Here is a 26,504-nt window from a genome sequence, read left to right on the forward strand (position 1 = left end):
TCAGTTATTAGCAGTGCTATTCCTGTCCCTTTTACACATTGTCTAGTTCCATTCAGGAGCTCAGAAATGGCACGCTGCCTACCCCATTACTTATTTTCATTCATTTTTTGCAAACTACATCCTCAGTAGATAGCTCAGAAGATATCAATGGCATAATTAAAATTAGTCGCATTATTTAATTAGAACATTTACTACTCCCCCAACTGTTCCTTTGAAGCCATTTGCTCTGAAGTGTAACACTACCAAAGGAATAAAAGAGCTCCATAAATACTGCGGGTAACATTTTAATTACACTTCAACCGCTCTATGGATTTATTTGCATTCGTCCGGGTGGTCCTTTATTCTGGAATGCTTTTCTCAACTTCTCAGCTCTTTCTTAAACCATTAATTAGCAAGATAATCATCTTGGTACTTGACAGGCCTTAGAACTATCAGAGAAGCCCACAGTATCCCAGGGATGGGTAACAGAGCAGGCATTCCAGAATCTGTTCTGGCTAAATTAGATTTAACTTCTCTTTCTGCCAAATCTGCTGTGATATCATAATGATGATGGTGATGATGATGATATTATTATTATTAATAATAATAATAGTATGAAATAACTATGTAATGAGCATTTACAACTTACCAGGAACTGTGCTGAGTACTTTAAATAGATTAATTTTTTTCTTCTACCGACCCCAAGGGAATCTTAGTATCACAGTTTTCCTTATGGGAAATCTGAACACAGCACAAATGTATAGTTTTCCTTAAACTTACATAGCTAGGAAATGATGGAGCTGGAATTCCAACCCAGGATTTTCCTGTTCTAAAAGTGCATTTATGTCACCAGGGACTTTCTGTACTACCTGCTAATCTGAACCATTCAGTTAGGCCTACGAGAGATGACATTGTCTCAAACCATGGGCTTTTCCAAGTTTCAAGTCTCTAAAGATCACACCCATGGTTCTTATTTGAAGAAGATACTCTCATGGAAGCTTTCTCCAAGAAGATAGATGAAATCTGCCTCTGACACCATCAATCTCCCTTAGCAGCTGCCCTGGTCACTCTGACTTTATTTTCCTCTCCAGGGATCACAGAATCCTAATGTGAGAGTTGGGAGATGACTTAAATAGGCTCTAGAGCTCACAGGAGTACATGTGGCTGAGTCTATAAAGCCTATCTTACAGTTCTGCAGCAGGCACGGCAAGACTGACAGGTACTGGGGTTGAGGACAGGGAGACTGGAAAACTTACCGAGTTCAACCTGGGAAGGATGCCTGGATGAGGCCATTTTTGAGCCACTTGTCCAGCTTTGTTTTGATAGAAAGAGAAGAAGGAGACAAGGTGGGGTGGCTGATGGGTAGGAGATGAGCAGTAAGGAGTAGAATGTCCAGGCAGTTTGAGAAAGATCAGGCTTCTTGCAGAAGCTCGGGCCTAGACCAGACTATCACAGAGATCGAGGAAGAGGAATGGGAACCAATCTGTGCAGCAGATTTCATGCTCTCAGTGTGATTCATCCCTAAGCATTTTCCAAAATGAAGCTTTCTAAGAAAGAGCACAAGATCTCAAACAGTCTTAGTTCCTCCCCTTAAGGGCTTAGGTAAGCTTCGGCTTCATCTATATAAAATCAAGGATGCAAGAAAGCATTCCAGCAGTCATTCATTCATTAAACAAAGGTACCTCCAAGTACCAGGTGCTCAGTGCATAGGAGAAAGCCCTCCAGTACCCCCATACCCCCACTCAGGCATGCCCCCACCATTCCGCCTTCCTCAAGCTCCACCCTGCTCTACCTGGGTCTTTTCAAGAGGGACTCTGTCCATCTGAAACCCCTGCCTGCTCAAGAGGAAGCTAGCAGGTGTTGACAACACACTGCTGCTGAGGAGAATTAGACTGATGTTTGTGATCATTCAGGTAAATGCCCAAAGGTGGGATTGCTGGGTCATAGGGGAGCTCTATGTGGTTTTTTGGGGAACCTCCATACTGCTTTCCAAAGTGGTTGAACAAGTTTACACTCCCACCAACAATGAAGTAGGGTTCCCTTCTGTCCACATCCCCTCCAGCATCTGTTGTTCTTAGCATTCTTGATTTTCTGGACATTCTAACTGGGGTGAGGTAGAATCTCAATGTTGTTTTGAGTTGCATTTCTCTTATGGCTAGAGAGGTTGAGCATTTCTTCATGTGTCTATTGGCCATTCTTATTTCCTCTTCAGAGAAGTTTCTCTTTAAGTCTTTAGTTCACTTATTTATCGGGCACTTGTTTCTTTGAGGGTTTGTTGTTGGAGGATTTAATTTTTTGACTTCCAAGCTTATTTTAGATATGAGACCCTGGTCCATTGTATGGCTAGTGAAGATCTTCTCCCAATCCATGGGCTTTCTATTGATCTTGCTAGCTATACCAGCACAACTATGTTTATTCCAGCATTATTTACCATAGCCAAGATATGGAACCAACCCAGATGCCTCTCAGTAAGAAAATGTGGTATATATACACAATGGAATTCCATGCCTCCATCAGAAAGAATGATATGGCCCCATTTCTTAGGAAATGGAAAGACTTGGAAAAAATTATATTAAGTGAAGTAATCCAGGCCCAAAGAAACATAAGTTTCCCTTATTTGCAATAACTAGTATAAGTCTGGGACAAGCAGAAAAGGTCAGATAAGATGATGTTAAGCAAAATGAACCCCAAGATAAGGACACAAGTGGTTTTTTTCTTCCTTGCTATTGTTTCTAACATATTTATAAGGTACCACGTGATTTTTTTTGTTCCTTTGTATGTCCTTCCCCCCCATGGTATAACCCCTGTTTTCACTGCATTTGATGTTGTTGAGGAGGAGAAGGGAAAAAAACAAATTGTTTAAACAGGGATTCATATTGACCCATTGTAACAATGAGATGTACAAGATGCTATGTTGAAAAACGAACTTTACAATTTTGGGGGGGGGGGTAGCTGAGGAGGTGGGAGGGAAGGGATGGTAGGGGAAAAACAGAGGAGGTAACAATGCTGGATAAGCAATGTACTCATTACCTTACTCATGTAACTGTAGCCCCTTGTACAGTATTTTCACAATAAAAAACTTAATTAAAAAAATTAGACTGATGTCATTTGGCCACACAATTCCTTAACTAAACCAGGACTGGCCATTGACTGGCCATAGACTGAGCAGCTCAGGCTTATCTAAGCTTTGGCCTACCACTACTGATAGGCTGCAGTACAGCATATGACATTGTTGCTGCCTCTGCCACTAGGCCACTGACAGGGCAAGCTTTCCGCAATGACTGCCCACCCATCCCAGTGCCAGACACAACTGGATCTGAACCTGCTGAGGGCTAGGAAGCCTGAGGGCATAACTGTTCCAGTGTCTAGGTACAATCACAGCTAACTGAATCTCTCCTAATGCCAACACCATCTCCTGATTGGATTCAGAACTTTTGTTTGATTCGTTATCCTTCACCTGAACACAGCTGCTTCCCACACACTGAGATTGTTTCTTCCTTCTGAGGTGTTTGCTTTCTTTTGAGCTGTAAAACTTGTACATAATAGTACATTTGCCTCCAGGAAGACTCTGGGTTTAAGTTTTGAAGAAAGATAGCAAAATGTTACTTTAAAAAAAAAAGTGCAAAAGCACCCAGCATGAGGGAAGGTATTTACAAATCTGAAAAGATTACATATCCTGCCTATATAAAGAACTTATAACTCAACAACACAAAATGGCCCTAACCCAGCTAAAACGTGCAAACAATGTCAATAGACATTAGTGTTTTTCCTCTTCTTTCCAAAAGTGTCCTTAGAAAATTAAAACTAATTTCAAAATAAAACACCTGCACTTAGAAAACTAAAGAAGCTTTCTAAAGAGCTTTCTGGCTCTGTTCTTGGTACCAAAGTCAGAGTAGGTGACCCACATTTGGCCAACTGGAACAATTCTGGACTGAAACTCTGCAATAAGGCAAAAGCTCAAGAACAGTAAGAGATGGCTGGTGGCAGCCATAGTTGTGACAGAGTAGAGAGATAGTTGTGGTGGCCACAGAGGCCAAAGGAGACTTCTCCTGAGGCACGAGCTTACTGGCTCCCCAAGTCTACCAGTGCCTACCAGATGCTTGAACTGGGGTCCCCAGCCTTTCCTCCAATTCCCTCAACTACCAGGAGTTTTTCCATTCAATTTGTTTGTTTTCTGCTTATGTTCACCAGAATTGATTTTTTTTTTCTGGGTTTGTAATCATCACACTTGACTGGTATAGAAATCTAAGGTGTAGTAAAGAAAGAGTGACTTGAAGGAAATGTTCATTAAAAAAAAAAACAGGATGGGAAGAGGAAACAAAGAGGAGGCAACAATGCTTGATAAGAAATGTACTCGTTATCTTGTCCATGTAATTGTAACTCCTCTGTACGGTATTCTCACAATAAAAATTAATTAATTAATTAATTTAAAAAAACCAGTGCTAGGAATTGAACTTAAAACCTTTCTCCTGCCAGGTTTTTATGTACTTTGTGGGGGGCTTTTTATGTGCGTTTTATCAGTAGTTCTACCAAGGGTCACAAGAGTACCCCTTGTAAAGCTAAGAATTATTAAGTGTGTTACCCTTCACCAAGTCAAAATGCAAAACAGTGACATGTCATTTTACTTAGGATTTGACAATTGGTGAAGCATCCCTCATTCGGTGCTTGGCTATTGTGCTTCTGTTCCCTCTATTGTATCTCTCTATTTCTTTTGTTGTTAAGTCATTTGATTTTTCTTGTTTGACTCATAGTCATCATTTCCTTTGTCTCTTTGATATTTTGAAAATATTTCCTCCCAGTGATGCCTTTGTTACACACTGAATTGTCGAATTTTCCTGTAATTAAGTTGTCAATTTTATATCTTTTATCACAAAGCCTTTTTCCTTACCAGCATCCCTGTTCTGTTATAGCTTCTGGGTTCAGACAGCAAGGATGTAAATCTTGACTCTGCTTTTCACTGGTCCCACGCCTGTTTGCTCATCTGTAAAACAAATGATGAGTGCTTTACATGTCATCTAAATAAATAGCACATGCCTAGCAATCAGTGACCAATGCTTCAGATAACATTCTTACTATTACTCAAATGCTACAGTTTTTAGGTATGTATGTAAAATATATGCCATCCCTCTGCAATGATTTTTGACACGTGACAGTAAGGGGTCGCACTAGTTTCCCAGGGCTGCTTCAGAAAAAGTATCAGAAGCTGGGCAGCTTAAAATAATAATAAAAAAAAAAAGTTGTCTGCAGCAGTGGTTACTCATTTCAACACTATGTTGAAAATGAACTACTCCATTTGTGAGGATGGGAGGGAAAAACTGGGAGAGAGCAAGGAAAAGGATGACATTGCCCAAAACGAAATGTGCTCTTCACCTGACTTATGTAACTGTAACACCTCTGCACATCACCTTTATAATAACAATTTAAATAATAACAATTTAAAATAAAAATTTTAATCGTCACTAGAAGTCCACAGTTAAGATGTCAGCAGGGCATACTCTTTCTGAGACTCGTGTGATGGCCTGGAATCTTTCTAGGTTTCCGGATGTGATGGTGATTCTGTTCATACAGCTGTGAGATTCCAGCTTCTGCCTCTGTCATACATGTGACTATGTGTCTCTGTCTTTATGTGATCATTTCCTTCTTCTTACCAGGACACCAACCACCACCCCAGGGCCCAGGTCACCATATCAAGAGAAATAGAATCAGTAAACTATTGGTATGTAACAGCATAGAAAGGTAGGTACGTAGATAGATAGATAGATAGATAGATAGATAGATAGATAGATAGATAGATAGATAGATAGATAGATAGATAGATAGATAGATAGAGAGAGAGACAGAGACAGACAGACAGACAGACAGATAGATGACAGACCAATGGACAGACCAAATTTAAAGAGTATTATAGGGTCTTCCAAGGCTGGAAGAGGGTTAGAATTGATATGTTGTAGTTTTGAGTTCAAAATCTGTAGGGGGTGGTTGGTGTAGTACAATGGTAGAGTGCAGAATGCTTGCCTTGCATGAGCACAACTCTGGGTTTGAGCCCCAGTATGACAGATGATGATGGTGGTGGTGGTGGAGGTGGTGGTGGTGGTGGTGGTGGTAATGATGATATATTGCAGGAACAGCTAACAGGCTAGAAATTTGGAAAGGTTTTCTGTTACAACTTGGAGGCCCCTGGATCAATAGACAGACAAATAGTCTAGTCGTCATACATAAAACAAATCTTGATGTCCACAGTCCTGGCAAGTACATGAGTCACCATTGTCTATATCACCAGACTAGAATTCAGCTCAGGTATTTCTGCAAGTCCCTCTACCCACAGGAAAGTCTGGTAGAACAATGAAAGGAAACCAGAGAGTCCAAAACAGTGATTGGAAGGAGAACTGGCTTTTCCAGTTCACTGGCTCTTCCACAGGCAACATCCCAAGGTCTAAAAATAGAAGAGCCATCTGCGATTTGCCTCCTGGAGCTGGGGCTTGGATGAGCCCCAGGACAGGCCCTGGCAGACTGGTGGCTGTGGTGACAGTACTGTCTTCCTCAGGTGACCTCATCAGATAATGGCCAGGAGCCAAAACAGAGATGCTTCCACAGCCAGCATCCTCTTGATAAAACAAGAGACCAAGGAATGAGCAGGTGGGGGGGGGGCTTAGCTCTTTAACCAGAGACTTGGTTCTTCCCTTGGTTCAGAGACTGGCAGTAGTGTCCAGGGCAAGGAAAGGGTAACAAAGCTGCAAGCAGAGTTCTGAGGGAGTCTCCATCATCAGGGTAGCTGCTCATCATTGTTTTTGTTCCGTTGTGAATTTTTCTTTGGACTTTCTGAACCTGGTACATAGTGAGATTTTAAAATACCACATGAGATTTTCTTTTAAAGGAGGAGGGGAATGACTTATCAGTGCAAGTTTTCTTACTAAACAATAAGGAGAATATGATTCTATGGAGATTGTCATTTAGGAACAATGGGAAATTCTAGATGAATTCTTGGAGCATCTTTAGACCTCTTGTTTGCCAAAATCCATAGGAAGAGAAATCAGTCCCTTGCCTTCCTTTCTTACATGTAAGACAAAGATGAGGAAATAGGAAGAACTCATGCTCACACTAGGGAAGGGCTCTTGTCCAAAGAACAAGAACTCTCTAGAATAGAGTTTTCTCTACCTCTGCCCCATGCCACACACCCCACCCCTTAAATCTCCTGTTCCTTCCTTCTTGGTCTTTTGTGTTTCACTGGCATCTTGCTCATTTCCCAAGCAACTTCAAAAACAGGTGTTTGCATAAATTGTTCTTAGTAACTATTTACATCAGCAACAGATCTTTTCCCATCTTCTGCTTCTCTTTATGCTGCAAGGAAAGGAATGAAGTATCTCTGGTCAGTGATGAGCAGCGAATTCCTGCTAGATAATCCCTGCTAGGTAAACACATGACAGTAATGAAAAAGTAAAAACAAAACGACAAAGACAGGACAAGGCACATGCATGTGCACGTGAGCACGCATGTGCACGTGCACAACACACACACACACACACACACACACACACACACACACACACACACACACACACACCTATGCTCAAATATGTGGTAAGTATTTGCACCAATCAAAAAGAAACAAATCAAAACAAAAGAGAACAAAGTATCCTGAATGGAGCTGTGCGCTTCCTGGCTGTGGGCCCAGAAACAGAAAAGGGAGCTAGAAGCTTAGTACCCAGGGAGAGAAAAGTTTAAAATACTTCACATAAAACAAGGAATTGGAGCCAAGAGTTGTTGTTGTTTTCCCCTGTTTATCTATTCTTGTACCAGGTAGAAAAAGAGGCTAGAAAACATTTATTGACAAATGCTATCCCAGGGTAAGTGCTAGGCTAGAAATGTGGGAAGCCAGAGACACAGTTTCCCACCAAATCCTGGGGTTGACAACACACCAGTCACCTCAGGGAAGAACTCTGAATACCCACACCATATTCTGGAATGGGTACCAGGTAAGTGAAAACTATTAGGAAAGCAGGTTAGGGAGATAGGAGGAGAAAGGACAAGACACAGGAGGTTAAACCTTCCACTCGAAGTATCTTCTTCACAGAAAATGTATAGATCTTTGCATAGGTTTATGCTTAGGTGTCTTACCTTCAGACTACAAATGAGTTTTTTTCCTAATTATATCTATGATTAGTTATTGTTTTGCACAGAAATGCCATTGTCTTTGCGTGTTTGACATCGAGGAAATCTTCTACAAGTTTTACTAGTTATCATAGTTTGTAAATGCTCTTGGACTTGTTGGTAGTCAAATCATCTACAAATAAATGTTTCTTTTCTTTCTTTTTCTTGTTTTATTGCATTGATTACAGAATCTGACAGCTGTTGATAATCCAGTTCTAATAAGAATACTACAATCTCACTATAACCTATGTTTTTTTCCTTAAATCCTGTAAAAGTATCTCTGGCTAGGTTAATGAAAACTTCTCTAATAATCTGCTAGGAATTCTGTTGTTATAAATCTTGAAAGAGTGTTGAATTTTATTAAATGGTTTTTTTCATCTATTTGATGAAAAGTTTACTTTAATCTACTAAAGTGAGGTATTGCCTAAACTAAATATTCTAAGCAAATATGCCTGAGGAATAATCATTCATAAAACTACATGGAAAATGCAAGGATGTGTTAACACTTTTTATACCTACTTGCATGTTTGAAATATTTCAAAATATGAAAAGAAAGATGTTAAATTACCAAAAATGTAGACTGATTGTGCTCTTAAACCAAGTTCTAACAATTATCTTCACAATGGATATCTGACTTAAACTTTTTTTCAGTACACGTTTACTTCTTTCTGGTAACAGCACCTTGATTTTAACCTAATACCAAAGTTTTATCAGATTTTGATTCCAAGGGCTTTGATATAATAGCCCAAGGGAGGAAACATGGTAGTCAAATCTATCCAATCAGATCATTCTACTCTCCTAGCAATATTGATGGGCTCGGGAATCCACAGATAACTAAATGGGCTTTTAAAAAAAAATTGTTATTGCTAGAAGAGAAGCATCTTTTTGCTGAATTTGAACCTGGGAAGTTATGTTCAGCATCTGGTAGCCATCTTTTTACCATTAGGTACCTGATAATGAAGACAAAAATAAAGCCCACAAGAGAGAGAAGTAAGGAGGGTCTTGTTTTCTATTATAAGTTCCTTCCTACCAAGTTTTTAGTCCCAGAAGTCAATATATTCTCTCTTTTGCTTAAGCCAATTTTGACAAAAATAAATTAGGAGACAGAAGGAAGGATTTGAACACTGACTAAATATATGGCTCTATTAAGAATTCTTTTTCCTTTTTTTTTTCAGTACTAGGATTGGAAATTAGGGCTTTGTGCTTGTTAGGGAGTGTTCTAGTGCTTGACTCCAGTTATTTTTGAGATAGGCTCTCACTTTATTTTTTTGGCCAGACCAGTCTGGGCAGTGATCTTTCCTATTTTACATTTCCTATTGTAGCTGTGATGACTTTCTTACGCTATCATGCTTAGATATTTTCTGTTGAGATGGGGTCATGAACTTTTTTGCCAGACTATCCTGGAACTATGACACTTTTGATTTCCATCTCCTGGCATCTAGCTAAAAATTCTTTTTGTGGCTATGTGGCTTGAACTCAGGGCCTGGGCACTATCCCTGAGCCTCTTTGTACTCAAGGCTAGCACTCTACCAATGGAGCCACAGCTTCACATCTGTTTTTAAGTCTTTCTTATATGTATATATAGATATACATATATATATGCATGTATTCTTATATGTATATATACATATATATAGTCTTTCTTTATTGTAAAGGTAATGAACAGATGGTTTCAGTTACATAAGTAATGAGTACCTTTTTTTTTTTTTTTTTTTTTTGCCAGTCCTGGGGCTTGAACTCAGGGCCTGAGCACTGTCCCTGAACTTCTTTTGCTCAAGAATAGCACTCTACCACTTCAGCCACAGTGCCAGTTCCAGCTCTTTCTGTTTATGTGGTACAGAGGAATGAAACCCAAGGCTTCGTGCATTCTAGGCAAGCACTCTACCACTAAGCCATAGTCCCAGCCCAGTACCTTTCTTTTTTCTTTTTTTTTGGTCGGTCGTGGGGCCTGAACTCTGGGCCTGGGCACTGTCCCTCAGCTCTTCAGCTCAAGGCAAACGCTCTATATTTGAGCCACAGCGCCACTTCTATCTTTTTCTGTGTGGTGCTGAGGAATCAAACCCAGGGCCTCCTGTGAGGCAAGCACTCTACTACCACTGAGCCACCTTCCCAGTCCAATGCCTTTCTTTTTAAACACTGTTATCCCCCTCCCTCATTTCTCCCAGTTACCCCTCCCCACTGTCCTCCCCCCAAGTTGTAAAGTTCACTTCTAACATAGTGTCTAGTGAGTATCATTATTGCATTAGTTCATCCTTTGTCCTGCTGTTTCTGTGATTCCCTTTCCCTTCCACGGATCAGATAAACTTACATACAAGACAAAGGGTACAGAAAACTAAAATAGAGGGAAAAAATAGAAATAACTACATATAGGACATAATAAGAACCTCTTGTTTCCAATTCTTGGATTTCATTTTGATATGCTCATTATTTATGGTCCTATGCACTTAGTGATTGTGCTGTTGTGATCCCCTGCTAAGAATATCATAGACATATTCTAGTTATTACAAATGGGAGAAACCATGAAACTTACATTTCTTTGGGTCTGGCTTGCTTTGCTTAATATAATTTTTTCCAGGTCTTTCCATTTCCTTACAAATGAAGCAATGTCTTTCTTGGAAGCAGAGGACTCCATTGTGTATTTATACCACATCTTCTTGATCCATTCGTCTCTACTGAGGGGCATCTGGGTTGGTTCCATATCTTAGCTATGAAAGATAATGATGCAATGAACATGGTTGTGCTGGTATCTTTAGTATGGCCTTATTTGTGGTCTTTTGGGCAAATGCCCAGGAGTAAGATTGCTGAGTCATAGGGGAGCTCTATGTTTAATCTTTTGCGGAACCTCCATACTGCTTTCTTCTGGCTTTTTGAGTGGTTAATTGGAGGTAAGAGTCTCATGGGAAATTTTCCACCCAGGCTGGCTTCCAACCTTAATCCTCAGATCATAGACACCTGAGTAGCTAAGATTAGAGGCATGAGCCACTGACACCTGGCTTAAAAATTCTTAACTTAGATAATGGTATAAAACTTAGTTTTAGAAACCACTTTTTACCCAACTATTTATGGATAAAATAATGGATTAATGTTTATGGATGAAAGAATATCTAGAATTTACTTTGAAACAATTGAAAAGATAGGGGAACAAGAAAAATAATATAATGAAATGAGGGTGGGTATGAGCTAAGAATGCAGGATGATGGGATTATGGTGTTTGTTATGCTTGTTTTTCTCTCTAGTTCAATATGTGTTTGAAGTTCCCCATGATAAAAAAAAAAGCTATAAACAATTTTAAATGTTCAGAACTTATTAAAAGCAGAAATCTAGAGGGATAAGTCAATAATTTCACTATTCTAATAGGGAACAGTGTCCTGGTATCTTCCTACATGGTTCATAGAACATATATTTCATTTAATACAATCCTTTTTGCTTGTGTTTTGTCTGCTTAGCATTTTATTCATTCAGCAAATGAACATATTGAGCAATAAACACTTGTGGAATAAACGATTCTATTTTCATGCATCTCCATAAACTTTATGTTTTCTTTAACAGCTGCATAAGGATGGTAAAATATTCAGTACTTAGTCACTTCTGAAACAAATATTTCACTTAAAGACTGATTAAATAGTTGTTGTTGGAATTAATGGTTCTATTTTCTATATTTCACAGATGTAAGTGCATATTCTTGTCCTAAGTTAGACATCTTATCATAAGTGGAGCATAAAATGAAAATTTTGCAATTTCAAGGAGTTCAAGAAAAGACACTTTTGAGAGTTAGATATTGAACATTAAAAAAATAATCACTGCACAGAAAGAAATTGATTTCTTTAATAAAATGGAAACTAAATATATACTAGAAAGTGCAAAGTTATAGAAAATTAGAGCAAGTTTTTATGTCCCAATTTACTTTGACTTTGATCAACCCTGACATTACATTAAATGCAATCCATTACCATTTTACTAAGAGACCAAATATTGAGCAGAATAATGAAATTACTTAGCTGTTTATTTATGCAGTGATTTCAACATGAAAACTGGTCATTATTTTTTGTGTTTCCCTTTTTTTGGCAATACTAGAGGACTGAAATCAGGACCTTGTGCTTACTTACAGCAGGTGCTCTCCCTCCAGCCTTTATTGCTTTCCAATGAATCTATAGAGTCCGTGGCCCCACTGGGGAGGGCCTTGGGGGTGCAGTTTAGCCTTCATGGGGTTTGGGAGCAGGGAGTGAAAGCAAACATATTTTGGAGGATAAAACTTGTATTGAGTACAAGATGGATGACACAGAGAAGCCACTGAAGGCATTAATAAAGACAGGTGGAGGATTTGACCAGAAATCAGAGAGTGTGAAGACCTAGAACAGCAGCCCTGATTAGAGAACAACAGAGGAAATAAATACACTGGATAAAGACTAGACAAGAAATAACAACTAAAGGGAGGGTAAGAAGGAGAGAAAAAAAGTTAAAGCCCTAAACCTGGGTGCTAGGGGGATGGGCAGAGGCCTCATGGCTATTGGGAGGAAGGTGTTGATGAGATGGTACAGTCACAAGCATTCATGCAATAGGAATTACGCTTAAGAAAGGGAGGGAGGGGCAGAAAAGAAGAAAGGAAGAGAAAAACACAGGAGGGAGACAGGGAGGACAGTGGTGGACAGAGGAAGGAAGGAAGGAAGGAAGGAAGGAAGGAAGGAAGGAAGGAAGGAAGGAAGGAAGGAAGGAAGGAAGGAAGGAAGGAAGGAAGGAAAGAAGGAAGGTAGGAAGGAAGGAAGGAAGGAAGGAAGGAAGGAAGGAAGGAAGGAAGGAAGGAAGGAAGGAAGGAAGGGAGGGAGGGAGGGAAGGAGGGAGGGAGGGAGGGAAGGAGGGAGGGAGGAAGGAAGGAGGGAGGGAGGAAAGAAAGAAGGAAGACCTTGAAGCTCCCTACAATCTAGCCTTAACATTGCAGTTGCTCAGCCAGAGATCCTCCATCTTTGTTGCATCGTCTCTCCTGTCCTCATTTGTCCGCTTAAGGAATGGTCCTCTTTTTCCTTTTGTCAGTCCAAGCATAGTTTTTCCTATTCTTCTGCCTCCAAAGTGCTCTCCCCAAAGCTGATCTCACTTAACCAAGTCTTACCTTTTACAGTTCTCTGTTTCCAGATTCAATTCTTCTAATTCCCAACCCCAGAGCTGGCTCTTCCCACTGAAAGAGACAAAACAGAATCCTCTACTCCTTTATTCACTTCAACAAAAATTAACCTGTTATCTAATAAAGACACAAGCTGGGCACTGGTAGGTCATGCCTATAATCCCAACCAAAGAAGAGGCTGAGATCTGGCGACCAAAATTTGAAGTCAGCCCAGGCAGGAAACCTTATCTCCAATTAACCACCAAACACCTGGAAGTGTAGCTGTGGCTCAAGTAATAGAGTGCTAGCCTTGAAAAGAAGAAGAAAAAGAAAAAGAAAGCTCAGGGACAGCACCCAAACCCTGAGTTCAATCCCCAGGACCGGCATAAATAAATAAAACAGAGGACATTCTTATCAAAACACTACCAACACTCTCCCTGATAGGAACCTGGAGAATTCATCAGCCAGAAGATAAATTACAAGGAGGAAGAACTTTCTGTGGGCTTCCTGTGCTTTCCCCATTCTACAGGAAGAGATAGTTCCCAAAAACCACAACAACAACAAAAAACCAGGCACACCTGATGAAAAACGTATACACCAAACCAGAAACCCAGAGATGGGAGACTGGTTGGTATTCACTAACATTCACATTTGATAACACTAAGTCTATATCCAGAAATCACATCATGCCATGAAAAATCCTTACTTAACTTGAATTTAACAAAGCAGACACATCACATATAATATATATGTATGTACATATACATACATAAAATGTGATATATATCATATATGTGATGTATATCATATATATGATATATTTTTCCCTATCAGGCAATGAGCCCAACCATCAGACCATTCAGTTACAAACTAAATACTTGGTGACTCTCTGCCTACCTGGGCCTGAGACCAAACTTGATCATTTGATACCCCGAGGAACAAGGCCAGAGGTGAGAATCAGCACGATGGGACATGAGGATCACCTGTTCCACATAGCCTCCATCCCTGACTGCCCTCTCTTCTCTACCTCATTCATAGGCTAGTGCTAAAAATGGCCACAATGATCACGTGAGCACAGTCCTACCGCAGGTGCCCCACTCTGGTGGTACCATAGGCCACATCCAGCCACTCGCCCCAATAGGCCAGATAAAGAGATGCCCATATTTATTTACACACTGGCCTCATTCAAGGGGATGGCAGAAAGTATTTCAGCTCATCTTCAGGATGCTGACATGAACTTTAAGTAGAGGAAGAATTGCAGGCAGGAGAATCATAAATAGACGTAGGCAAAGTGTGGCTTGGTTGATCTGGCTCTGTGAGGGTTTCTAGAGAACCTGCCATCACTGCAAGGCCTGGAAAGAAGCAATGAGGTACCCATGAGGTAATGACTCCTGTAATCCCTTCTCATCCTAGTCTTCACTAGAGCACAATCAGTGTTTTCATTTCCAAACCTGCACAAGAGAGCAGCTGCTTCTCCTCCCTGGAAAAAAAAACAGCAAGCATCTCCATTAGGGCAGAAGGGCTAGGAGTACAAAGCCAGCCTGAAGCTATCCTCCTAGCCGACAAGTTTGGCCAGCTTGGTAACCATAGGGATCCACAGAGTGCTCTCCCTCAAGATTTCCAGTGGAACTTCACTATTGGGAAGTGGGAAAATGTCAAGCAGAAAAAGAAAGAAAGAAATCAAGTGAGTTGTTTTGTGTCGAGCTTGCCCAAGGGAATCTCCACACAACATTATTCTGAAGCCTAGAAGCCATGCCATCCCCAGGGTGCTTTGCTTTCGCAAATACAGAGAGACCAAACAAGAACACGCCATATTTCAGAGCTTCCAAGAATCCTTGAAGAGGCTGGCATTCCCTCAGGCAGCACCAGAGTTCCGTGTGCAGAAGTCAAATGCCAAATGAAAGGGTTTGAGACCTAAGAAGTACAGTTCTGAAAGACGGGCCCTCAAAAATCCCAGATAGCTCAAAGGTGGACAGGTTTCCATTCATTCATTCATTTATTCATTCATTACCTCATTCAGCACCTAATATACCTCAGGGGTTTCAAAAGTCTCTGCCCTCATGAGTCATTAACAAGGTTGGGCCACTTCTGTCTAAACCAATCCTGAAGCCAGGACTCAATTGTATTAGGCTACATTTCCACATTCAACAGGTCATAGGAGAAGCAATGCCTTACATCCTTCTGGGAAATATTCACTCTTTGATCACACTGGACCAGGCTAGGCTGCACTTGAAGAAGAAAGAAAAAGAGGGAGAACAAAAACAAGAAATCTTTTGTATAAGGAGGGGGTGTGAAGAGCAGGAAGGAGGAGTACTTTGAATGCTTTTCTAAATTTAATTACATGTCATTTTCTAATTGTATTTCATAATTATATAATTATCCCCAAGTATTTTTCTTTAAGTAATAGAACTAGTAATTACATACTAATTGAAACATACAATCTTGTCATTAGGAGATGTAAATATATAATAGTGTAGAAGTAAGGTAATTAAAATTCCAAGGATGAATCTGCTATAAAAACCTGTGACATGTTTCTGCTTCTGTCCCAGAATTCTCTGCTCCAAAAGGTTTGGAAATTCCACCTGGACAGAGAAGATAAGTTCCAAGGCCTGGGAAGCATGTGACAACCACAGCACATCCTAGCCAGATGCCAGTGGCTCACACCTGTAATTCTATCCCTCAGGAGGCTGAGATCTGAGGATGGAAGTTCAGGGAAAGTCCCCGAGACTCTTATCTCCAATTAACTACCAGAAAACCAGAAGTGGTGCTGTGGCTCAAAGTGGAAGAGCACTAGCCTTGAGCAAAATAGCCCAGGAACAATTCCTAGGCCCTGAGTTCAAGACCAAAAAGAAAAAAACATGACAGCACATCCACCAGCAAGCTCAGGCATCGTGATGGTCTCCCTCCCCCACACTCCTACCCAAAACACCTCGCTGGGCTTTCTCATTCTCTCTCTTTCCTTCCATCAGGAAGGAAGCCTAGAATTGCAGAGGGACTGGCTGTGGGCTATTTGATCACTGTCCTCATCCCGCCTGGATGCAGAGCCCTGAGAAGCCTGGATGGGCCAGAACTCCAGGCCACTGGTGCACAAAAGGACAATGCAGTGCCTGCAATCCCACAACCAGTCACAGATCAATATGGGAGCTGTTAAACCTCACTGACCAGGATTCACTATGAGAGAGGCTTCAGCCGTGTGGATGGCCCCAAGATGTAGACAGAGCAGGCACACTGGCTATCAATATGACCAGAACTCCCTCCTTGACTAATCAGGAATCCCCTTCCTTTCAGACCCAACCAAGTTCTAATAATTTTTCATCAGCCTTTTCCCTCTGCCCATTGATTGTAATCTTTCATCTGTTCCTGCTGAACTGAACTCAAGTTTGCGTTCTTTCCCCTACAGAAACAGCCTTGATCCCTGTTGCAATGTTCTTGAATAAAGTCCTTCTTGCTAGTGTTTACAAAGCATCTGGAGCAATTTCTTTACCAATAAAAACTCAGGGACATGTTTTCTGTGAGTCTTTCTTTTGTGCAACTTTAGTCACAGACCAATAACTATTTCATTTACAATGAGCTGAAATTCACGTCCTCAGAGTTGTAAAAGAAGTCTACGATCAATGGGCCTGCTTGCAGTGTCATTCATGGCAGAAGTAAGGGAAAGCAATGAAGTACAGATTCCCCCATGGGGTCAGAGCCATCGGGGCCTAATCATTTCTCCCTGCTTGGTTTCCTTTAAGACAGTATGCTTGCTAGGCAGGTGCTCTACTACTTGAGTTATGCCTCCAATCCCCCCCTTTTCTTTGCTTGTTTTGTTATTTTTCAGATAATGTCACACACATTTTGTCCATAGATGGCAGTTTTTACTAATTCAGAAGAGATCTAAGTCTATGCAGATGGAAAGATGGCCTGATTGATGAGCTGATTGAGGATATATGGGAAGGTCTTCGATATCACCGCATAGCTAGAAGCCAAGTTATAACCTAGGTTCTGACAAGGCTGTGGTATTACTTGAACTCCTGGTACCCTAGTTCCCAAAGGTCAAGGAGAACAAGGCAGAGACTAGCACCCAAGGCCTGGTTCTCTGTCCATTCTGTATGATCATCCTGGGGACAGAGAGAGGTTTTCCCCATCCACCTAATACTTCCTGTCTGATCCAGTCATTTCTTGTTTGAACTACTCATTTCACATAGACATACTCCATACAACATGAGGAAGGATCTCTCCAAGAGAAAATTCAGAGAGCTTATCTTTTCTCTTCTTTTCTTTCATTTTCATTTTCTTTTTCTTTTTCCAGTCCTGGGGCTTGAACTGAGGGCCTGGGCACTGTCCCTGAGCATCTTGGTACTCAAGGCTATCACTCTACCACTTTGAACCACTGTGAGTAGCTTATTGGAGATAAGATTCTCACAGACTTTCCTGGGTGGGCTGACTTCAAACTGTGATCCTCAGATCTCAGCCTCCTGAGTAGCTAGGAGTACAGGCGTGAGCCATGAGCATCAAGCTCAGAAAGCTTCTTAACATTAGAAACATTATCAAACATTAGGCTGATTTCCCCACAACAGAGAAATAGAGAGAGAGAGAGAGAGAGAGAGAGAGAGAGAGAGAGAGAGAGAGAGAGAGAGAGAGAGAGAGAGAGAATTTCAAGAAAGCTGCTTTCAGATTGCTTGTGATCCCGGGAAATTTCAGCGATGCGTGGAGTGACAGCCCAGATGTGACAGAGCAGAGGTGGGTCAGACACTTACCTCCTGAACAGGAACGTTCAGCTGAAGTGTGGCTTGAGTGACAGAGAGGAGGAGGAGGGAGGGTATCTCCTTGCAAGGAAGCCCGTGGAACCCCTGGTGACAGCCTTGGTGTGGGAGGGAAGGGAAAGAGAGATTAATGTCAGAAATTGGAAGAGGCAAATGGAGCCCCAACCTGGGCCTATTTTAAGCATTTTCTCTGACTTCCAGGTAGATGAGGGTAGAACTGTGACATGACCCCAGTTCTCACAATCTGTTATAAGACCTCTTATCACTAACCCTGAAGAATATTTACTAGAAATCATCTTTTGTCTCTCCCTCCCTCTCTCTCTCTCTCTCTCTCTTTTCCTCCTGAGTTTTGTTATTAATGTTCAAAGAAAATTCAGCTCACGTGTATACAGAAATTCTTTTGCAGAAGCTGGTATCTTTGTTCCACTGTAATGAGGTTGCAGGGTGGGGGGAAACAAACACAAAAACAGAGGGTCCTCAGCACACAAAGGAAATGGGGATTTTTCCCTGGCAATTTCTTAAAAGCCTGGAGTCGCAATGTACAGTCACCTAGGCCACAAATGCCAGCCTCACGCCCGATGGTTTAAATCTCCATCTATTTGTTCAGAAAGAGTAACCATTGCTTCGGTGCAGACATTTTCTTTATGGAAGTGTCAGTAATGGCTGCCTCAAAGGCACACACAATGAGGCTTGCATTAGTGACAATACAGCAGGGTGTTTGGTTCAATTACATTTTGAAAGCCATTAGCTACCTCAGAAGTCTCTCTCATTATGTCTGGAAGGTGGAACTGGGCAGCTCTCAGCTGAGTCATTGCCTTCAGCCTCTTCGGATAGGGGGAAAGTAACAGGGCCTGGGAGCCCCAGAACCTGGCATGTAGGATGCCTTGGGGTTGGGGGAAGGGAAGGGGGCATAATGAGGCCCAACACCTCCTGCTCTGTGAATTCTCTGCATGTATGTATGTGGCCAGGGAGAAGGCACTTTCCATATCACACAGATATGAGTTCAAATCTCACACTCTCCTCATCATGAGTTCAGGGACCTACACAAATTTATTTCGCCTCTCTGAACTTTACATAGTAACTGCCAGTAAAACGAAAATGGAAACACAGATTCTCAGGACTACTGTAAAGATTCAGTTAGAATCATTAAGTGCTTGGTGCATCATAAGTATAGAAACAATGGTCCTGGCTTGGCTTCTTCTTATATAAAATATAGTAACCCTTCATCAGAAGAATACTTTCCTCCTCTATAGGAACCATGTCTATCTACCCACCAGGTTCATCTTCCTCCTCCCCACCCCAATATGAAAATAGCTACTATTTATTGAGCAATTGCGAACAACTCTTGCATTATCTTTTTGAAGCCTTCCACCAGCCCCAAGAGATAAAACTATTATTGTCTCCGTTTCAAACATAAAAGCCAAAGCCACCTGAGCACTGGTGGCTCATGCCTGTAATCCTAGCTAATTCAGGAGACTGAGATATGAGGATCAAACTTCAAAGCCTGAGCAGGGAAGTCTGTGAAACTCTTGTCTCCAATTAACCACTAAAAAGCTTGACATAGAGCTGTAGCTCAAGTGGTAGCTCAGTCTTAGGCCAAAAAAAAAAAAAAAGCTAAGAAATACTACACAGACCCTGAGTTCAAGCCCTAGTACTGGCACAAAAAGAAAAGTGAATCATTGTTTTGCCAATATGTTGCTTGGCTAATTTGTTGCTTCAAATAAATGAGTGAATGAGGAAATGAATAAGTAATGTGTATTTAATAAGAAGTCAGGTTAGTTGCATGGTTGAATTAACAAACAGATTTTTTTTTCACAAAGAGCAAATGTTCCATAAACATTGGTTGGTGTGTAAATGAACAAACATTCCCAGGATATTAGAGCAACCTGGAGTCAAAGCTGAGAGGGCAACACTAGAGCAGTGGTCAGAGACAGAGAATGATGGAACCTGTTCCCAATAACCTCCTCAAGAAACTTTCCTTGTGTCTACCATTTTGGAAGCTCTACATACATCTCCACCCATACCGACACCTGCTTCTGCAGACTGCCTGGTACTGCATAGCAACACAGGAACCTGGGGGTGAGGAGAGAAGCGGGAGATGGACCAACCTCACCTCTTCTCCCCATTCTGCCAAAAGCAACTTGTCCAGGACTCTGGGCCTTCAAGATTGGTCTCCAAGCTGCACTCCTATAAGAAATGGCCCTGGCATTTCTTCCGCCTCAGAGCACCTAAGTGCAAGCCCTACATTGCTTCCATCTCAAGGGGAGAAATATCAGCTAATAGCCCCCAAGTCCTTGGCCCCCTCCTTTGGCCCTGTCTTCTCCAGCAACTCACATCACTAGTGAATGGATTATTTTGCGACACATCTGGGTATGCATGAACTAGAAGTCTTTTTTTATATATTGAGGGATTTTCATTTCCATTAAATATTCCATTCACTGGTGGGCAATTCAATGTGCAATAATGAGCTCTAATTTCTATCTTAAACCACTTCCCATGAACAGCAGAAAGAGAGACGCAGGGTGTCAGAACTCCCCCCCACACACACACACACATACACATACACAAAAAGGAAAGTGTTTTAGCACCTGAGGGAAGAGACAACTGAGTGCCATAAAGTTATGTTTGATTCTTTATCGCACCTGAATGATCCATGGTTGCCCCCTACCAAGGGGAAAGAGAGGAAAGCCTGCCACACAACAGCCCCACACAGCAGCCCTGGGGCAACCAAAGCTGGGAAAGAGAAGGGAGGGCAGGCAGAAACATGACATGATGATGAGGTGGGGCTCAGACACTTCCATGGACCCTGCCAGAGACCTGAGGGTCAGAAGCCTTCGTCCTCCTCTACCTCCCTCAGCATACACAGGCACTACATGAGCATGCACACGTGCACACATATACACACACATGCGCGCCCACACACACACACACAAACACACACACATACAGTTGTTGCCTTCCAATTAATTCTAGAATTAATTGATCCACTTTCAAGGGAGAACTAGCAGGTAGGAGTGATGAGAAGGAATCCATGCATACCAGAATAAAAAAGGTCAGGGGAGAAACACCCAGTCCTGTGGAAGCTTCCACATAATATGAATTGTCTCTCAGCCTCTCTGAGCCTTGGTCTCCTCACCTGTGAGACAGAAATGGTCAGGCCCAACTCAGAAGATGGTGGCAACAATCAAAAGACAAACCATGGAAAGACCATGTAAAGGTCATCCATGGTACAGCCCTGGCACACAGTAGGAAGTTCTCAATAAACTTGGCTCTCTTTGGCCCTTTCTCTCTGTCTGTCTGTCTGTCTGTCTGTCTGTCTGTCTGTCTGTCTGTCTGTCTGTCTGTCTGTCTGTCTGTCTGTCTCTCTCTCTCTCTCTCTCTCTCTCTCTCTCTCTCTCTCTCTCTCTCTCTCTCTCTCTCTCTCTCTCTCTCAGTTGGCACCGAGGGCCAGCCTGGTGGGGTCAATGAGCACTCACCCTCAGAGGGATGCCCTCGTTCCTGGCTCTTCTATATAGCAGCATCCTTCCTGCTAACACCTGGCCTCTGTCTCTGTTCCATCTCCAGACAGCTTTGTATTTCCACTGTGGTGGGCACAAGTCTTCCAGGCTTTCCTAGGGCAGAACTGAGATTTGCAAGCAGGCTAAAGAAATTTTTAGGGACCTGTCGTGGTCACAAAGGTAGGCTGTCAGTGAGGGAGGGTGAGAAAAGCAAGGTTGGACACCTCATTTTGGCCATTTGGTCTGGAAGGAGTTTGAAGCCTTCTTGGTCAGACCTTGAGTCGTTGCTCTGCTCATAGCCTCTTTCTGGGGCTGATACACCGGGATGTATCAAGCAGGGCTCCTCCACTTCCATGCCCAACAGGACCCAATGGGAGGGCTATAACTGGCCAGTACCAGCTAGCCCCTGCTTCTCCAGAGAGGCGCTCTAGTTAAGCACAGCTTGGCAGAGCACCTGAAGTGATGAGGATGCTGAGAGCAACAATAGATCTAGCCGTCTCCCAGCTCCCCTGGCTAGTCTCCATTCTGGGCATCTGGAAAGGAGATTAGGAAGTAACTCTGAGAGCACATCGCAGATATCAAGATCTCCAGTGGGGAAATGAACTGTGTAATAGAAAAGCTGGAAGCAGGCCTGGGATGGAGGTAGGGGTGAAGACAAAATGAAATTATCTGGTTGACTCAAAGCAGAGAGCTCCCTCAAATGAATGAGTGTGTGTGTGTGTGTGTGTGTGTGTGTGTGTGTGTGTGCAGGTGAACTCAGAATGGGGGTGGAGTCCTTTGTGAGGGACTATCAGACTAAAACTAAAAGGGACCAATGACACCTACCCAGCTAGAGGGTCTTCTCTCCATTCAGTGATAAGAGAGAACATTCCACAGCGTCCACAAGTCACTGAGACTCCCCTCAAAGCTCTTCCATTTGTCACGTGTTCCAAGTACTCAATTACTCAAGCCAGATCCATGGCCTCTCAAGTCTGCAGGAAGTAAATGATTTATTCAATAAACACCAGGGCTTATAGAAGCAAGCAGACCTGGTTTGAGGTCTCTGTTCTATCAATACTGGTAACATGCCCTTGGCAAGTTGTTTGTTTTTATTAGCTTATTGGGTGGTCCCAGAGTTTGAACTCAGGGCCTCACATTTACAAGGCAGGTTCTCTATCACTTGAACCATATGATCAACACTTTATGCCAAAGTCATTTTTCCAATAGGATCTCCCTTTTTTTGTCCAGGTTGGCCTGAAGTGCGATCCTGCTAATTATGTCTCCTTTGTAATTTTGTAGCATACTGCCATACCCAGCTTTTTTACTGGTTGAGATTGGGTCTTACTGATATTTTGCTGGGCTGGTCTCAAACCTCAATTCCTCTGAGATTATAGGCATGTGCCATCATGCCTGAATTTGGCAATTTATGTGAAGCTTTGACCTATTTCCACATCTCTTGAACAAAATTATGTGAAGAGTAAATGAGGAAATGGCTTCAAAGTGCTTAGCACAATGGCTAAACCTATAGTTTTGCATTGACTAAACTATTCATCTTTCCTGATATCATAATGGCAGTATGCAAAGACCTTAAAATACTCAAAATATGTGATCATCCCCTTAGGCAACTACTATATAAAATCTACTTTGTATAAAATTATGACCTCCAGGGAGAGAGGGTTCTGTTACTTGTATTTCATATGTAATCCACCTGGGTCTTGTAGATAGCAACTATAGCTATTTGATGATTGTGGTTAGATTCCTCAATGACAAAGAATAAACCATTTCAGCAGGAACTGATGTTGGAGAAGAAGAGATAATGATATAAACTTGGACAATATGACAGACCTAAATTCAGCTTAGCCATGAAGGACTGCCTATCCTTCAGTGATTGTCTTCAGAATGTTTTGTTTGTTTATGAGTTGTTCTTGAAGATTTAGAACACAAAGCATTGCATGTAGGCTGCTGGCTATGAGTGTTACAGTGTTCTTGTTCTTAACTTTTGTGCAATAAATACTGAATTCTCTTGGGAAGAATGCTGATTTGTGGAGAAATCCCAGGTCTTGGTGAAGAAAAGGAGAGACAATGAAGAGTAGCTAGGCAGGATCCACAAATTTACTGGGCATGAAAAGGCTGGGAATCTCTACTTAGAGCCTCCCCCTCACCACCCCCCATCATGAAGGTGGGAAGAGACCATAGGGCTCACCCACATCCTGCTCATTTATCTGACAGGTGAAGAAAAGGTACAAAGAGGATCTACAATTTGGCCATGGCCATCAGCTCATCAGTGACAGGGCTGGGACAAAATATGGTCTCCTGACTCCCCTTCACTGATCTTCGCACTACACCCAGCTGTCATTTCCCCTAAACATGAATTCTTCTGGGGCAAGTAGATGTTGGCTTTTCTTCCCAAGCAGACCAGAGGGACTCAGCATCTCTTAGCAAAAGAGCATCAAATACAGGCCCTTGTTAGAAGGTGACATGGCTTCCTTCAAACAGACCTACAAGTGGCTTTGCTTCGCAGCTTCCTCTGCTACAGAATCCTCTAGCTTGGCCTTTTCCAGCTCAAATAAACTGTTGTGAAGTATGCTTACATCTGCTCCCAGGCCCACGGTACAGGCAATTAGTCCCAGAGGCAATTAGAATTGACAACTGCTTTTAATCATAAAGATAGACATAAGTACTGTTTATTTGTGCTAGTACTAGGGCTTGAATTCAAAGCCTGGGTGCTGCCACCTTGGCTTTTTCCTCTACCACTTGAGCCACAGCTTCACTTCTGGCTTTTGGTTGGTTAATTGGAGATAAAGAGTCTCTCAGATTTGTCTCCCCAGGCTGGCTTTGAACTGTGATCCTTAGATCTCAGCCTCCTGAGTAGCTGGGATTATAGGCAGGAGATCTTAGCACCTAGCAAGAAGGGGAGGTTTGAGGGGACCTCGCTGCCAGTAGCGAAGTAGGAGAGTTGGGGAACAAGAGGGCTCCAGAGGCAAGTGGCCTCCTCTGTAGAGCCCACAGTCTACCTGCATTGGCCATCACAGTTTCGTCCCTAGTTGAACTCTTCAAAGGCCTGAGATTCTGGCTGCCATCCCCATCCCAGGTAACTGACGCACCACCTGCCCTCCTGAGCAGCTTCTGTTGTTCCCTGGGGTTTGGCTGGCTGCCCAGGCCTTGGATTTTTTTTTAAAAAAAAGAAATTACTTCCTTTTCTGGTGCTGGCACAAAGAAAGGAAAAGTTTTGCCTCCTCCACAAATTTCATTCTGTTCTTCCCCACAACCACCAGACTCAAAGGAGTGGCAAATGATTGTCCTCTTGACTGAATAATGAGATCTCCATCAGCTCAAGCCCAGAATGTTTGGAAACCAACATTCACCCAGCCAGGCCTTTGTGAACCATGGTGTGGAGAGAGGAAGGTGAACTGTCTGATCCGTTTAGTGCTGGTCCTTCTACCACAAAACACAAGCTTGACAGGGACAGAATGCCACTGTACATTGACTTTCACCTTACGTTCACACTCTGTGAAGTCGGGTAGGGGTGCATTGGCCCCATTGTACCCACGGTGGAAATAGAGAGTTAGAAAGGTCAAATCACTTGGCCAAGGTCAGCATAAACTATGAGTCTCTGACAACTAGGAGATGCAGCTTCTGGACTTTGAGAAGAGAATTTTTTATCTCCTGATAGGAGGAAAGAGGAATGGAAGAGTACAGATTTTGGAGCCAGAAAAAAATGTGAACACAAATCTTATCCTTCCTTTCACCAGCTTGAGTATGTCCCTGAGCCTTTGTTTCCTCATTTGCACTAAGCAAAACAAACCACTTGCCCAGGGTTTTAGAGACTCAGTAAAGCAACTTACATAACATACCTTGTTTGGAGCTAGAGGCTGGGGGCTCACACTTGGAATCCTAGCTACTCAGGAGGCTGAGATCTGAGGATTGTGGCTCAAAGCCAGCCTGGCCAGGAAATCCCATGGGACTCTTATCTCCCATTAACCACCAAAAATCCAGAAGTTTGGAGCTGTGGTTCAAATAGTAAAGCACCAACCTTGAGCAAAAAAATCTAAAGGATAGCACCCAGGCTCTGAGGCTAAGACCAGTACACACACACACACACACACACACACACACACACACACACACACACACACACACACACACACACACACACACACACACACACACACACACACACACAGCAATCCAGAACCTCTGGCCTGGGCAGGATTCCTGATATCTTGAGGTTCATGGGTCAAGAGAAATGGAAGCAAGATTCCTAGGCATGAGCTTCAGATGAAACCTCAAGAAAGAGGATAGGGAGGCCTTATAACACTCTGGCACCAAAAGCCCCCAATCATCAATTGGAAACCATGCCTTGTCAATGCTTGGGTTTACGATGGAACTAGAGGGCTGGAAGAGGTATGCTGAGCTTCACAGCACAACTGTATGTGGTGAGACAACTTCCCTGGCTTCTTCTAATATGCGTTCTCTGTCTTCATTGTCCAAGAACTCACCACACCTTCTCTTATGCTATTTCCTTCATTCTACAGCTTGAACACCAGAGGTAACAAACTCAAAGAAATCGATCCTGCGCAGCAGGAGATTCCTTTGGATAATCCTGAAATAAACTCTTTCCCACTACTAAGGGAGGATGGCTACCGTGAGAGCCAGCAAACATGTCAGCCTTCATGCCAACCATGACCTGATGCTCCTGCCAATCAGAGCATCCCTGATGAAGATGTCTTCGATTACTCAGCCTGCCTGGCTTAGTGTTTGTTCTTGAGGAAATCCAGCTGTTGTCCTAGGATCCTCTGTTAACAGACTGATTTTAATGACTGATTTTAACGGACAGTGCTATAATTTAGCTACTTTGCCAATTTATTTCCATTCTAGTCTTCTCGCATACTTTGCAACCTCCTCCCTTCGGTGGAGGCCTTATTAAACTTCCACTGGTTCTCTTTACTGAGAAGGACTAATGCCAGATGAGGGGGAGTTTGAGAAACCAGAAACCATGACACACCTCACTCAGAGCCCCAGGACCCCATGACTCTCTCTGTCCAGACCTGCCCCATCCTC

At 42.4% G+C, this 26,504-nt stretch overlaps 1 protein-coding gene across 4 annotated transcripts in view; it reads right to left on the bottom strand.

Moving 5' to 3' along the window:
* Drd2 (dopamine receptor D2) overlaps positions 1-26,504 on the bottom strand; it is a 151,111-nt gene that overhangs the window by 116,689 nt on the left and 7,918 nt on the right. For 2 of the 4 annotated variants that reach the window (XM_070038103.1, XM_070038104.1), the window contains 6 exons: positions 22,290-22,435; positions 21,444-21,589; positions 17,962-18,065; positions 13,232-13,297; positions 10,658-10,832; positions 4,868-4,960 (listed from right to left, as the gene is read on the bottom strand). The gene's annotated coding sequence lies outside the window, so the exon portion shown is untranslated. Of the gene's footprint in view, positions 1-4,867; positions 4,961-10,657; positions 10,833-13,231; positions 13,298-17,961; positions 18,066-21,443; positions 21,590-21,688; positions 21,821-22,289; positions 22,436-26,504 lie in introns of those variants that run through there. The other 2 variants (XM_070038106.1, XM_070038105.1) reach the window with 2 other exon arrangements.

Source organism: Dipodomys merriami, unplaced genomic scaffold, assembly GCF_024711535.1.
Source record: "Dipodomys merriami isolate MVZ:Mamm:240054 unplaced genomic scaffold, mDipMer1.0.p SCAF_29, whole genome shotgun sequence".
Classification (NCBI taxonomy): domain Eukaryota; kingdom Metazoa; phylum Chordata; class Mammalia; order Rodentia; family Heteromyidae; genus Dipodomys; species Dipodomys merriami.